This window comes from Protopterus annectens, chromosome 13.part0 (genome assembly GCF_019279795.1).
Source record: "Protopterus annectens isolate FY-2018-M chromosome 13.part0, PAN1.0, whole genome shotgun sequence".
In the NCBI taxonomy this organism is placed as follows: domain Eukaryota; kingdom Metazoa; phylum Chordata; order Ceratodontiformes; family Protopteridae; genus Protopterus; species Protopterus annectens.
Window position 1 is genome coordinate 715,754,570 of NC_056747.1, and position 13,563 is coordinate 715,768,132.

The 13,563-nt window shown below is 45.2% G+C and overlaps 1 protein-coding gene across 1 annotated transcript in view; it reads left to right on the plus strand.

Annotated features, from left to right (window-relative positions):
• The window catches only part of SUPT6H (SPT6 homolog, histone chaperone and transcription elongation factor), a 2,620,423-nt gene that overhangs the window by 692,018 nt on the left and 1,914,842 nt on the right, over positions 1-13,563 (plus strand). The gene's annotated exons all lie outside the window — the stretch shown is intronic.

Genomic DNA, 13,563 nt, shown 5'->3' on the forward strand with positions numbered 1-13,563 from the left:
TGTTGTCACTGCTACCATTGCATATACATATCCAGATAAGTGCCCCACTGGAGAGTGTTCTTGTCTTTTATATGAAATGATGTTAGCTAAGGGAGGGAAATGACTGCTGTAGGCCAGAGCCCTTATAAAGATCTGCACCCCCAATATCTGTTTTTTTTTTTTTTTTTTTTTAAGAGGCTGAACTTGATTCCAGAAATAGTATTATAGACAAGACCGGGAGACAGTGTACACGGCAAGATACAGAATAATTAAATGCGTATAAGCACGTTGTATCCACAGTGCTTCTTCAAATACAAAACATATTTAAAATTACTGCAGTCATATAAAACTATTCTGGTATCCAAATAGCTCAGAATATGTCAAAGATCACCTGTTTGTATAACACAACGTTATTCATCCAGTTAAGTTTCAAAACTGTCAGAAATGTTCACCTTATAAAAACTTGCGGAATTATTTTTAACATATAAAAGACATATGAGAAATGTATATCACTTGTCTATACAAAACCTTAATAAAAAAATAATTTGTATATTTCATAAATACTTCCTGTGTAAAGACGGGTTTACTACAAATAACATATATAAATGCCTAGTCTTATTGTACTCCAATAAATGATAAACATTCACATTACATAGATGCAATCCTGTGATTTAAGAACATGATTACTGCAAACAACTATATAAAAAATAGTGGGACATAGACTGTTAGTCGTACTAATGAAACTTCCTCTACAAATAGCAGTGATGTCATTGCTATAGTCCATCGTAAAGAAGATGCAAGACCAAAGGCAGGATCTGTGCACGTACAACTAGACCATCAGGTTTTTTCTCATCCACCTTTGCCCATAAAAAACTCCATGAAACTGGACAGGTCCAGGACTACAACCAGGAAGAGGAGAAACTCATTGAGGGATTCGATGGGCACACCCTCAATCAAGAAGTTCTGGACACAGAACATCACAAATTAGTATATAATTTATCTGGACCTATGTTAAGAGATGAACAACTGAGAGTTTTACAAAAAGGACTTACATTTGTTCCGGTCACGTCTAGCAATATTGGTGACACCATTTTAGAAGTGAAATTATTTTGTAGGAACATAATGTTGAAGTTGATGTATCTTAACAACATTGTGAATGCAGCTACTGTTAAGAAAACTAGCAGATGTTCTTTGTTTTTCACTGTTGCAGTCATCACATTTGGGTTATCTGCCTGCAGGTAGCCCTCAGCCAGCCTGAATACAAGAGTCTTGGATTCCTGCGTCGGATGCGGTCTCTTATTCCATGAAGTCAGGTTGTCAGGGGTATAAAACATGCAGCCGACGCTATTACATCAGTCTTTCTTGCCCCGCTGTGCCCGAAGCAGAAGCAGTTCACAATTGCCGGTCGGCCGACTCCTGAAATTTTTGTTTTAGAGTTTCAGACCCGAAGTCTTCAAAAAAATCTAAGTACCCCGTTGGGGGTCCTTTTTCTTGCTCTTAACCGATGTCAGTAAAAGTTAACAGTTGTATTACTTGTGGGAAGCAAATACCTCATAAAGATTTTCACTCGTACTGCATTCCTTGCTTAGGTCCCAGACTACGACGTCCCTCGTTGTTGGTTTTGTGCCTTGTTCAACCTTCGAACTATTTGTCGTCAGTATATATTTGCAGCAAATTATTTTCGTACTCTGTTAAACTATCCAGAAGTGGCTTCAGTAAGCCATCTGACTACCGATATTCCGAAAAAACATAAGGATAAAGACAGAGACAGACCGCATAGTTCCAAAACTGCTTCCATTAAGCTAGGCGACAGTCTGCAAGTACTCAGTGAGACGTATTCGCAGCCCCTGATACCTGCTACTTCAGATTCACAGGCCTCTACTGAGACCCATTTGGAGTCTGGTATGCTGCGAGATGCTTCTTCACTATGGAATCTGCGGATGTCTCTACCTTGGATGGGTCCAGAGCCACTGTGCAGGCACCAGCTTCTGAGAGTGTATTCAGGCATACAGACTTTAAACCAATGCCATCTTCTTCATCCTGGCCTAAAACTTGACCCACGTTTAGAAAACCGATGTCCAAACTGCATGCTCAGGCCCATATGCCTAAAAAACAAATGCTTAGAATGGCTGAAGACCTTATTACCTTAATTGGGGGAAGCCAGCCTTCCCCTCTAAGAGACGTAGAACTGATTTTCTTTCTGATTCTTCTGATCAGGAATCTTATATTTCTGTTTCTTCTGATTACCAGGATTTGCCCCTGTCTACCTATGAGGATTCTGATGCAGATGATTCCATTCCCTCTGCTTCCCCTCCAGAAGATTTCTCTTTTGGTGAAACCTTGCACACACTTAGGGAGCATTTCTGCTGGGAAAGACAGGATTACTCTGGCTCCAAAAAGAGGCTTAGGGAATTCTTACTCTTCCCTCTACATAGTCCTTTAGCTATCCCTCCTGATGTCTTTCAAGGATGCATCTGCAGTCCTAACAAATGGGTTGTCCTGCCTCAGGCAGCCCTTCGGTCGTCCGGATTCCAAAGTCTGGGTCTGGCCTCGGCTGATGTCGCACTTCACCCGACGTCATAGCTGCTGTCAATTGGGTATAAAGGCATCAGCCGACGCCATTTTCCTCAGTCTTTCTTGCCGCGGTGCCCAAGCAGAAGCTGTTCGCAAGTGCCGGTCGGTCAGATCCAGAGATTTCTACTACTGAAGACTTCTAAAAGCTAAGTACCCGTTGGGGACTCTTTCTTGCCTCAGCCGATGTCAGAAAAAGTAAATAATTGTTTAACTTGTGGGAAACAAATACCTCATAAGGATTTCCACTCTTACTGCCTTCCTTGCTTAGGCCCAGACCACGACGTAGCAGCTTGTCTAGCCTGTGCTTTCTTCAACCGACGGACACTTAGACGTCGGTCGGAGTTTGCGGAGGAGTTTTTTGGTCCCGCTTTTGCTTACAAAATGCCGTCGGAGACTCCGACTTCACAATTAGCTAAAAAGCGTAAGGAAAAGGACCGACACTCGCGGTCCGTGGTTTCGGCCGAAACCACGGTTAAGCCAACCGCGAGTTTCTCGGTTTCGGCTGAAACCGAGCCCTCGGTTCTTCCTTCGGCCGAAAGCATTCCTCCTACAGCCGAGGCCTCACACAGCATGGCTGAATCTGCCACTGAAATTTCTCCTGCTGTAGCAGGCACCCAGGATTTATCAGACACTATTCCTTTAGACATATCTACTCTGGCACGTGCAGCTGCTAGGCCCCCTGCATCCATGTCTATCAAGGCTTTCTCTAGGGCTAAAGCAGCTAAATCTTCTAAGGCCTTGCCTGCTAAAACCCCCTCACACAGGCCTAGCTCTAGTTCCCAAATGCTCAGCCTGGCAGAGGATCTCATTTCTTTGATCAGGGGATCCCAACCTCACCCTGACAGGGCCTCTCAACCCCCTCCAGAGAAGAGGCCTAGAGCAGAGCCCCCTGAACCAGTTTCTACGGATTATTCCTCTGATGATTCAGAAAACTCAAATCCTTCAGAAGGCCCTTATTCTCCATATGAGGATTCTGATGCAGAAGACTCCATTCCTTCTGCCTCTCCTCCTGAGGAATTTTCTTTTGGGGAAACCTTGCATGCTATGAGGGAGCAATTTCAATGGCAGGGCCAGGATTTTTCAGATTCTAGGAAATGGCTAAGGACCTTTTTACATTTGCCACAGCATAGGCCTTTAGCCATTCCTCCAGTACTAACAGTTGTGGATGATGCATTCAATGATGCTTGTACTGCCCCTGACTCTCTTCCCCCGGCCCCTGCTAAGCCCGACAGATACTACAGGGTCCCGGACACACATTATCACTTGTATAAGGCTCCTATTGCAGATCCTGAAACTATTTCTCAGGGCCCCAAAGCTGTAGCAACTGCCAAAAACCCTCCCTCTGAAAGAGAATCTAGAGCATTAGAGAGATGGGGTAAAAAAGTTTATACTTCTGCTACTCTTTCGGCTAGGGCCTTAAACTGTCAATTCCACATGATTCAGTATCAGGAATTTCTGTTAGATCATATAAATAAAAAACTATCCTCTCCTGAACCTATAGACGGTAAGTCCCTTCAGGATTTGGTACATAATACTCAGCAGGTCAGTAATCACTCCTTAAAATGCGGCTATGATGCACTGGAGGCTTCCTTTAGATCAGCTATGACTGGTACAGTGATCAGAAGGCATGCATGGTTAAAAGAGCAATCCTTACCAGACCATGTAAAGTCAAAGCTCCTAGATGCTCCCATGGAGAAACTCAGTTTGTTTAGCTCCCCTGCACAGCAAGTGTTAAAGAAGGTGGAAGAAAAAGCAAAATCTGTCCAAACAGTCAAGGATTTCTTACAGGTCCAGCCTCCTAGGTTTAGTAGAAATTGGCCTTCGAAAAATTGGTCCTTTCCAGACACCACCAGAGCACAGAGAGGCAGAAATAGGCGCTCAAGAGGCAGAGGTCAATCCAGAGGTGCCTACAGGGGACGTCAGTGGCAGCCTAACAACCAGAGAAGTACTGCTACAGATCCAGCTACTACCACTTCCACAGGACAGTCACAGTGACTTGGCTCTGATACCGCCTACCAGGGAACAACTGGAAGCACCCTTAGGCGGAAAGCTAGCCTTTTTTCAGTAAACTGGCATTACATTACAGGAGACAAATGGATTTTACAGACAATAGAACAAAGGCTACAGGTTTCACTTCCATACTCTACCAAGGAAGAGAGGAATGCCAAACCTACCACCAAATCAAAAAAAACAAACGCTCTAAGACAAATCAACCACTTACTAAGGATGAGAGCTATAGAAAAGGTACCGGCTATGGAACAAGGACAAGGATTTTATTCCAGACTTTTCCTGGTGCCAAGAAAAGAAAACCAATGGAGACCTATTCTCGACCTGTCCGCTTTGAACACATATCTCATTGTTCCAAAATTCAAAATGCTGACCCTACAGCAACTTCTTCCCATGCTGGGCAAGGAGTCTTGGCTGGTGACTCTAGATCTCAAGGAGGCATACCTGCACGTCCCCATTCGACCAGATTGCAGAAGAGACCTCAGATTTCTTGCAGGATCAGAGCATTATCAATTCTCAGCATTGCCCTTTGGCTTATCTACTGCGCCCAGAGTATTCACGAAATGCCTGGCATCAGTAATTGCTCATTGCAGGCTTCAGGGAATTCAAATTTATCCATACCTGGACGACTGCCTGATACAAGCGGACAACAAGATCAAATTAACAAAAGATTTGGAAAAGGTTATTCACCTATTGCAGGTGGTATTGCAGGCCTTGGGATACACAGTCAACATAAAAAAGTCAAGGCTGGTACCATCCCAAAGGATTACATTCTTGGGTGCAGAACTGGACACATCAAATCAAATGGCATTTCTCACAGCAGAAAAGCAAAAACAGCTACCACTCTATTTCATGGCATTAACAACGCAGAACCAGCTTACAGCAAGGAAAGTCCTGCAAGCCCTGGGTTACATGGCATCCTGCATAATATTGATCCCACATGCCAGACTACATATGAGGAAGTTGCAATGGTACCTAAGGAATTTATGGTCTCAGCACAAGCACAGCCTAGAAACCCAAATTCCAATAATTCCATGCCTGAAGCAAGAATTCCTGTGGTGGGCTCAGGCCTGTCAGTTGAACAAAGGACTGCCTTTCCACAGCCCTCACCCAAGCCAGACTATCACCACGGACGCCTCAGACCTCGGTTGGGGGGCACACATGGCAGACAAGTGTATACAAGGCCTATGGACACAGGACCAGCTGAACCTACACATAAATCAAAAAGAGATGCTGGCAGTGAAACAGGCAATTCAGACATTCAGACCGTTTCTTCAACAAGGTCATTTGCTGATGAGGACGGACAACACCACAGTTATGTGGCATATCAACAAGCAGGGAGGCACACATTCATATCCTCTATGCCGGATGGCAATGGACCTGTGGAATGTGGCCCTGAACCTCAACATTCAGCTCCAGGCCATATTTGTGCCAGGAAAAGAAAATATACTAGCAGACACCTTAAGCAGAACTACCACGGATGCCCATGAATGGATGCTGCATCCGGACATCTTCAAATCCATTACAAAGAAATGGGGGCTACCAGAAATAGACCTGTTCGCATCCCCACACAACCACCAATTGAGAAAATTCTGCACAAGGACATACCACCCACTTGCTTGGAAGGTGGACTCCCTATCCTTCAGTTGGGAAAACCTAACAGCATATGCATTCCCACCTCTTCCTTTGATGCACCAAGTGCTACTGAAGATCAAAGAAGATCACCCAAGGATCATACTGATAGCTCCAGACTGGCCGAGGCAGCATTGGTACCCGCTTCTGAGGAGTATGTCTCGGGCACACGCATGGCCTCTACCTCTAGTTCCTTTGCTGCTAACACAGAACAACTTCAAGATCCTGCATCCAAACTTGAAAACACTGCAGACAGCTGCTTGGAATCTTACATAAAACAAAATAACCCAGATTTATCTCAGAGGGTTAAAGACATTATTCTGGAGGCTCGCAGACCCTCCACAAGGAAGACTTATTCAGCAAAATGGAAAAGATACCTCATTTGGAGTGCAGCAAAAGGAGAAAATCTATCAGTGGCAAACATAGCTAACATCCTGGAATATTTAGCAGAGCTTTTCCACAATGGCCTGTCTTACTCCTCCATCAAGATTCATGCATCAGCAATTTCAGCAGAATATAACATGGATCCTCCAGTCTTCTCTCATCCTCTACTCAGGCAGTTTCTGAGAGGAATTAAAAATGTAAAGCCTCCAAGGAAGCCACCTTTGCCTACATGGGACCTGAACTTTGTGCTAGAAAAGTTAACACTTCCCCCTTTTGAACCAGCAGCAACAGCAGAATTACAGTTCTTATCTTGGAAAACTGCTTTCCTGCTTGCAATCACTTCAGCAAGAAGGGTTTCTGAATTACAGGCATTAATGGCAGTACAACCCTTCCTTATCTTCCATCAGGATAGAGTGTCCTTGAGAACTAACCCTACTTTTATGCCAAAGGTGGTCTCCAGGGTATCATTGAACCAAGCAATCCACCTACCAACATTCTTCCCCAACCCACAGAACAGGGGGGAAAGACTACTGCATACCTTGGATGTACACAGGCAATTGCGCTACTACCTGGACAGAACCAAGAACAATAGAAAAACTGACCAGATTCTGGTAGCATATGCAGCAGGAATGGAAGGAAAAGCAATTTCAAAACAGACAATCTCAAAATGGATAGGAAATTGCATTAGATTTTGTTATTCCTTTCATGGAAAGACAACTCCAGAAAACATCAGACCTCACTCCACAAGGGCTACAGCCACTACTACAGCTTTCTTACGAGGAGTGGCTACCAAAGACATTTTAGAGGTTGCTACTTGGAGCTCCGTGCATACATTTGCCAAGCATTATAATCTGCCTTTATACTCCAGATCCCGAGCAGGTTTTGCCACTGCTGTTTTGCAAGGGATCTTAACTACACCATAATCTTCTTAGTGCCTCCTCCCCCAGTTTGGCTATGGTATTCTACCCATTTGTTAGGACTGCAGATGCATCCTTGAAGGACATAGTACAGTTTTGTACCTACCATAAATGTAGATGTCCGAGAGGTATGCATCTGCAGTCAGGATTACCCACCCTCCTTCCCCTCTGTGGTACTCCTAGGGTATTTGCCCATCTTGTAGCTAGCTGGGGGAATCTATTATGGTGTATTTGTTTGTATATATGTACATAATGTTTATTTTTGTTTGCTCTCTACTGTTTGGAATCATTTGCATTTCTCCAAATTTAGCCTTCCTAGAGGGCACCTGGCATCTGGGGCAAGAAACATTGAGGAAAATGGCGTCGGCTGATACCTTTATACCCAATTGACAGCAGCTATGACGTCGGGTGAAGTGCGACATCAGTCGAGGCCAGACCCAGACTTTGGAATCCGGCTGACCGAAGGGCTGCCTGAGGCAGGACAACCCATTTGTTAGGACTGCAGATGCATACCTCTCGGACATCTACATTTATGGTAGGTACAAAACTGTACTTTCTGGACATTGTAGATGATGCCTTCTTGTAATCTAGCATTTCCTCAGACACTTTACCTCCAGCTCTTAGAAAACCTGACAGTTATTAGAGTACCTGACTCTCACAAGTTTCTCCAAGAATCCTACTGCGGATCCAGAGACCATTTCCCAAGGACCAAAGGGTATTAAGGCTACTGCTGCCAAAACCCTACCCCCTCTGATAGAGATTCTAGAGCCTTGGACAGATGGGCTAAGAAGGTATATACTTCTGCTACTTTGGCTGTTAGTGCTTTAAATTGCCAGTTTCATCGGTTTCGTATGTAAAGTACCAGCAGCATATTATGGGACTGCTTAAACAGAAAATGATGTTGATTCCTGACTGTGCTGAACACAGAATTACAGGATTTAATGCATTCTGCGGAACAAGTTGGTAAACATACTTTGCAATGTGGTTTTGACTCTCTAGAAGCATCTTGCAGGGCTGCTGTCACTGGGTCTGTACTTAGAAGACATGCTTGGCTTAAGGAGCAAAACTTGCCAGATCATGTTAAAGCTAAATTATTGGATGCTCCCTTAAACCAAGACCACCTGTTTGGCAGCAAAGCTGAAGAAGTCCTCAAAAAGATGGAGGAAAAAGTTAAATCTTTGCAAACTGTTAAAGATTTCCTGCAAGTACAGCCTCCCAGATTTAGTAGGCATTGGCCTTCAAAAATTGGTCCTTTCCAGCCCTTCTCAGTCCAAACCTAGGAACAGCAGACCACCTAGGTTACAGTCTCAGGCTGCGCACAAGCCTAAGCAGTGGGGGGCTCCCACTTCCAAAGCAGGGAGTAATAAGACACCCCCCATGGAAAAACGGCACAATGACTTAACCTTAAACCTTCCAAGCCCTGCTCAACTACCTGCTCCCTTAGGAGGAAAGCTCGCCCTGTATGCAAAAAACTGGGAACTCATTACCCAGGACAAATGGGTTTTGAATATAGTTTCCCAAGGATACAGATTCCACTTCCACAACCTATCAACCCCAAATGGTTGACCAGACCTACCCCCAAATCATTGGGCAGAGGCTCAACAGCAGGTTCTCTCTCTTCTAAGTATCAGGGCTATTCAACCTGTCCCAGCAGAAGAAAGGGGACAAGGTTTTTATTGAAGATTTTTCCTGGTTCCTAGAAAAGACAGCTCCTGGCGTCCTATCCTGGACCTCTCTGTTCTGAACATTTGTCTGGTAATCCCAAAATTCAAGATGCTAACACTTCAACAGCTGCTTCCTATGATAGGCAAAGATGCCTGGTTGGCAACATTAGACTTGAAGGAAGCTTACTTGCACATTCCAATAAGGAAATCTTGCAGGAAATACCTACGCTTCAGGGCAGGCTCCATGCACTTTCAGTTCTCTGCACTTCCCTTTGGCTTATCTACTGCGCCCAGGGTATTCACAAAGTGTCTAGCTCTAGTGATTGCATTTTGCAGGCAGAGAAATATTCAAATATACCCGTACTTGGACGATTGTCTGATTCGGGCAGAAAGCCAGGAATTGCTATTAAAACTTCTGGCATTCGACAAATTCTGTACAAGGACTTCCCACAGTCAAGTTTGGAAAGTGGATGCCCTGTCCTTTACCTGGGAAAGCCTCTCACTTTATGCCTTTCCCCTCTGCCTCTCCTCTCGAAGAATTTGCTAAAGATCAAACAGGACAAACCAAGGACAGTACTGATTGCACCAGACTGGCCACGCCAGCACTGGTAAACCCCCCTCTTGTGCAGTATGACACTGCTGGAACCATGACACCTGCCTCAGACCCCTTCCCTGCTGTCCCAGCAGGCGGACCAGATTCTGCACCCTCCGCTTCAAACCCTGAACCTTGCAGCCTGGTTACTTCCTTGAGCTCTCCAGTACCTTCCCTCAGTAAGCAGGTGCTCAATGTCATTCTGGAGGCAAGGAGGCCTAGTACTAGAAAATCCTATGCTGAAAAGTGGAAAAGATACTGTTCCTGGAGCCAGACTCGGGGATGGGCACAACGGTGCCCAGCTTACCTCATATTCTTCAGTACTTAACAGAAATGCTCCACAAGGGCCTTTCCTTCTCGTCTATTAAAATTCATGCTTCTGCCATTTCAGCACATTATAATACTGAACCTCCCCTCTTTTCTCACCTCCTGCTAAAGCAATTCCTCAGAAGGGCTAAAAAGTCCAGCCTGGGACCTTAACTTTGTATTGTAAAAGCTCACTGTCCCTTCTTTTGAGCCAGCTGCTACTGCAGAGTTGAAATTCTTCTCTTGGAAAACAGCCTTCCTTCTAGCCATGACTTCAGCAAGAAGAGTGTCTGAATTACAGGCCTTCATGGCAGTGGAGCCCTTCATTATCTTCTATGCAGACAGGGTTTCCCTCAGGACCAATCCTTCCTTTATGCCCAAGAGGTGGTGTCTAGTATGGCTCTTAGTCCATTCATTTGCCTACCTTTTTCCCGAATCCCCAAAAGAAAGAACAAGTACTGCACACTCTGGACGTGCACAGACAATTTAGATTTTATTTGGACAGGACTAAGCCTCTCAGAAAATCTGAACAGCTGCTAGTTGGCTTTGCTGCAAGGGCAGAGGTGAAGGCCATTTCAAAGCAAACCATTTCTAAGTGGATAACCCATTGCATTCATTTCTGCTATAAGCACCATGGAAAACCTAACCCACAGGGGATAAGATAACATTCCACCAGGGCTGCGTCTACCTCTACAGCCTTTCTCATAGGTGTCCCTACCAGGGGACATCCTAGAAGCCGCTTCTTGGAGCTCTGCACATACCTTCACCAAGAATTACCACACACCTATTTTTTTCAAATCCAGAGCTGGTTTTGCCACTGCAGTCTTGCAGGGCTTAATAGCTGGCCCTAATGCTCTCCAAATTCCTCCTCCCTTCCTTAGTTTTGGGAATCTACCCAAATGTAATGACTGCAACAGTGAAACACGAAGAACATAGTACAGATGTCCTTCAAGGATGCATCTGCAGTCATCACATATGGGTTGTCCTGCCTCAGGCAGCCCTTCGGTCGTCCGGATTCCAAAGTCTGGGTCCGGCATCGGCTGATGTCGCCCTTTCCCCGACGTCACAACGCCTGGGGTATAAGAACGTCAGCCGACGCCATCTTCCCCAGTCTTTCTTGCCGCATGGTGCCCGAAGCAGAAGCAGTTCGCAAGTGCCGGTCGGCCAGCTCCTGTAAATTCGCTATCCGAAGACTTCAAAAGCTAAGTACCCCGTTGGGGACCTTTTCTTGCCTCAGCCGATGTCAGAAAAAGTTAATAATTGTTTAACTTGTGGGAAACAAATACCTCATAAGGATTTCCACTCATATTGTCTTCCCTGCTTAGGCCCAGACCACGACGTCTCTGCCTGTTCAGCCTGCGCTTCCTTCAACCGACGCACTCTTAGACGTCGGTCGGAGTTCGCAGAAGAGTGTTTTGGGGATAGTTTTGCTTACAAAATGCCGTCGGAAACCCCGACATCTCATTTAATTAAAAAACGGAAAGACAAGTACCGACACATGAGGACCACTGTTTCGGCTGAAACTGCGGCTAGGTCTACCTCGAGTGTCTCTGTCTCGGCTGATACCGAGTCCTTGGAACTTCCGAACCTTGAATTAATACAATTGACAGCCTCGGCCCCGGAGGCTTCTACCGAGTCGGTTACAGAATTGCCTTCTGAAACTGGTGTACAGGAATCCTCCGACACCATACCTTTAGACAAAGCTACACCAGCACATGGTGCAGCCAGGCCTCCTGCATCTATGTCTATCAAGGCCTTCACCAGGGCTAAAGCTACAAGACACACTAAAGCCATGCCTCCCAGAGTTATTACTCAGGGTCCTTCTTCTAGTTCACGGATTTTAACCTTAGCAGAGGACCTTATCTCCTTAATTAGGGGCTCTCAGCCTCACCTGGACAGGGGCTCCCAACCCCCTCTAGACAAGAGGTCCAGGATGGATCCTCCTGATCCCCTTTCCTCAGAGGAGGCCTCTGTTGGCTCGGATCACTCAGACTACCAGGAGGAGGCTTATTCGGCCTACGAGGATTCGGATGCAGAGGAATCTATTCCCTCGGCCTCCCCTCCTGAAGAGCTTTCCTTTGGGGAGACCCTTCACACTGAGAGAGCATTTTAAGTGGCAGGGCCAGGAATATTCTGATTCCAGGAAAAGACTAAGAACTTTTCTTCATTTACCTCAGCATAGACCTTTGGCTATTCCTCCAGTTTTACATGTGATTGATGATGTATTTTCTGACTCTAGTATGACTCCTGACACACTGCCTCCGGCCCCTGTTAAGCCCGATAGGTACTACAGGGTCCCGGACACACATAATTTCCTTTATAAGGCCCACTCTGCTGACCCTGAAACTATTTCACAGGGCCCTAAAGGGGTTGCAGCTGTTACTTCTAAAAACCCACTCCCCTCTGCAAAGGAGTCCAGGGCATTAGAGAGATGGGGTAAAAAAAGTATATACTTCTGCCACTCTTGCAATGAGGGCATTAAATTGTCAATTTCACATGATACAGTATCAAGAGTATTTGTTAGAAGAAATGCATAAGAAATTGTCTTCTTCTGAACCCCTTGACTGTAAATCCCTTCAGGATCTGGTACATAACTCCCAGCAGGTTAGCAACCACTTCTTGCAGTGTGGTTATGATGCATTGGAAGCTTCATGTAGGTAAGCAGTGACAGGTGTTGTTATAAGCAGGCATGCTTGGCTGAAGGAACAATCTCTGCCAGAACATGTTAAAGCTAAGCTTTTGGATGCTCCATTGGAAAAGCAAAAGTTATTTGGTTCCACTGCTCAAGACGTCCTAAAGAAATTTGAGGAAAAGGCAAAATCTGTACAAACAGTTAAGGATTTCCTTCAAGTACAACTGCCTAGATTCAGCAGAAACTGGCCTTCCAAGAATTGGTCCTTTCCGGACCCAGAAAAATTTCATAGGGGCAGGAACAGGCGTGCCAGAGGTAGAGGGCAAACTAGGGGCTCCTACAGAGGCCGTCAATGGCAACCTCCAATCCAGACAGGCAGTTCAGGACCTGCAACTGTTGCACAAGGACAAACTCAATGACTTTGCTTGGACTCCGCCAACCAGGGCTCAATTAGAAGCACCTTTGGGCAGAAAGCTTTCTTTATTCTCAAGAAATTGGCACAACATTACAAAAGACAAATGGACACTCCAAATAATAGACAACGGATACAGGTTCCATTTCCACACATTGCCAAAAAGAAAAGGCATGCCAGGTCTGCCACCAAATCAAAGGGCAGAGGCTTTGAAACAAATCTCAAATTTACTACAAATGAAAGCCATAGAAAAAGTTCCTATTTCAGAACAAGGCCAAGGATTTTACTCCAGGCTATTCCTTGTTCCAAGAAAAGAGCATCAATGGAGACCAATTCTCGACTTGTCCGTACTGAATACTTATCTGATTGTGCCAAAATTCAAAATGCTGACTCTACAGCAACTCCTTCCCATGCTGGGCAAGGGGTCTTGGCTGGTTACTCTAGACCTCAAGGAGGCATACCTG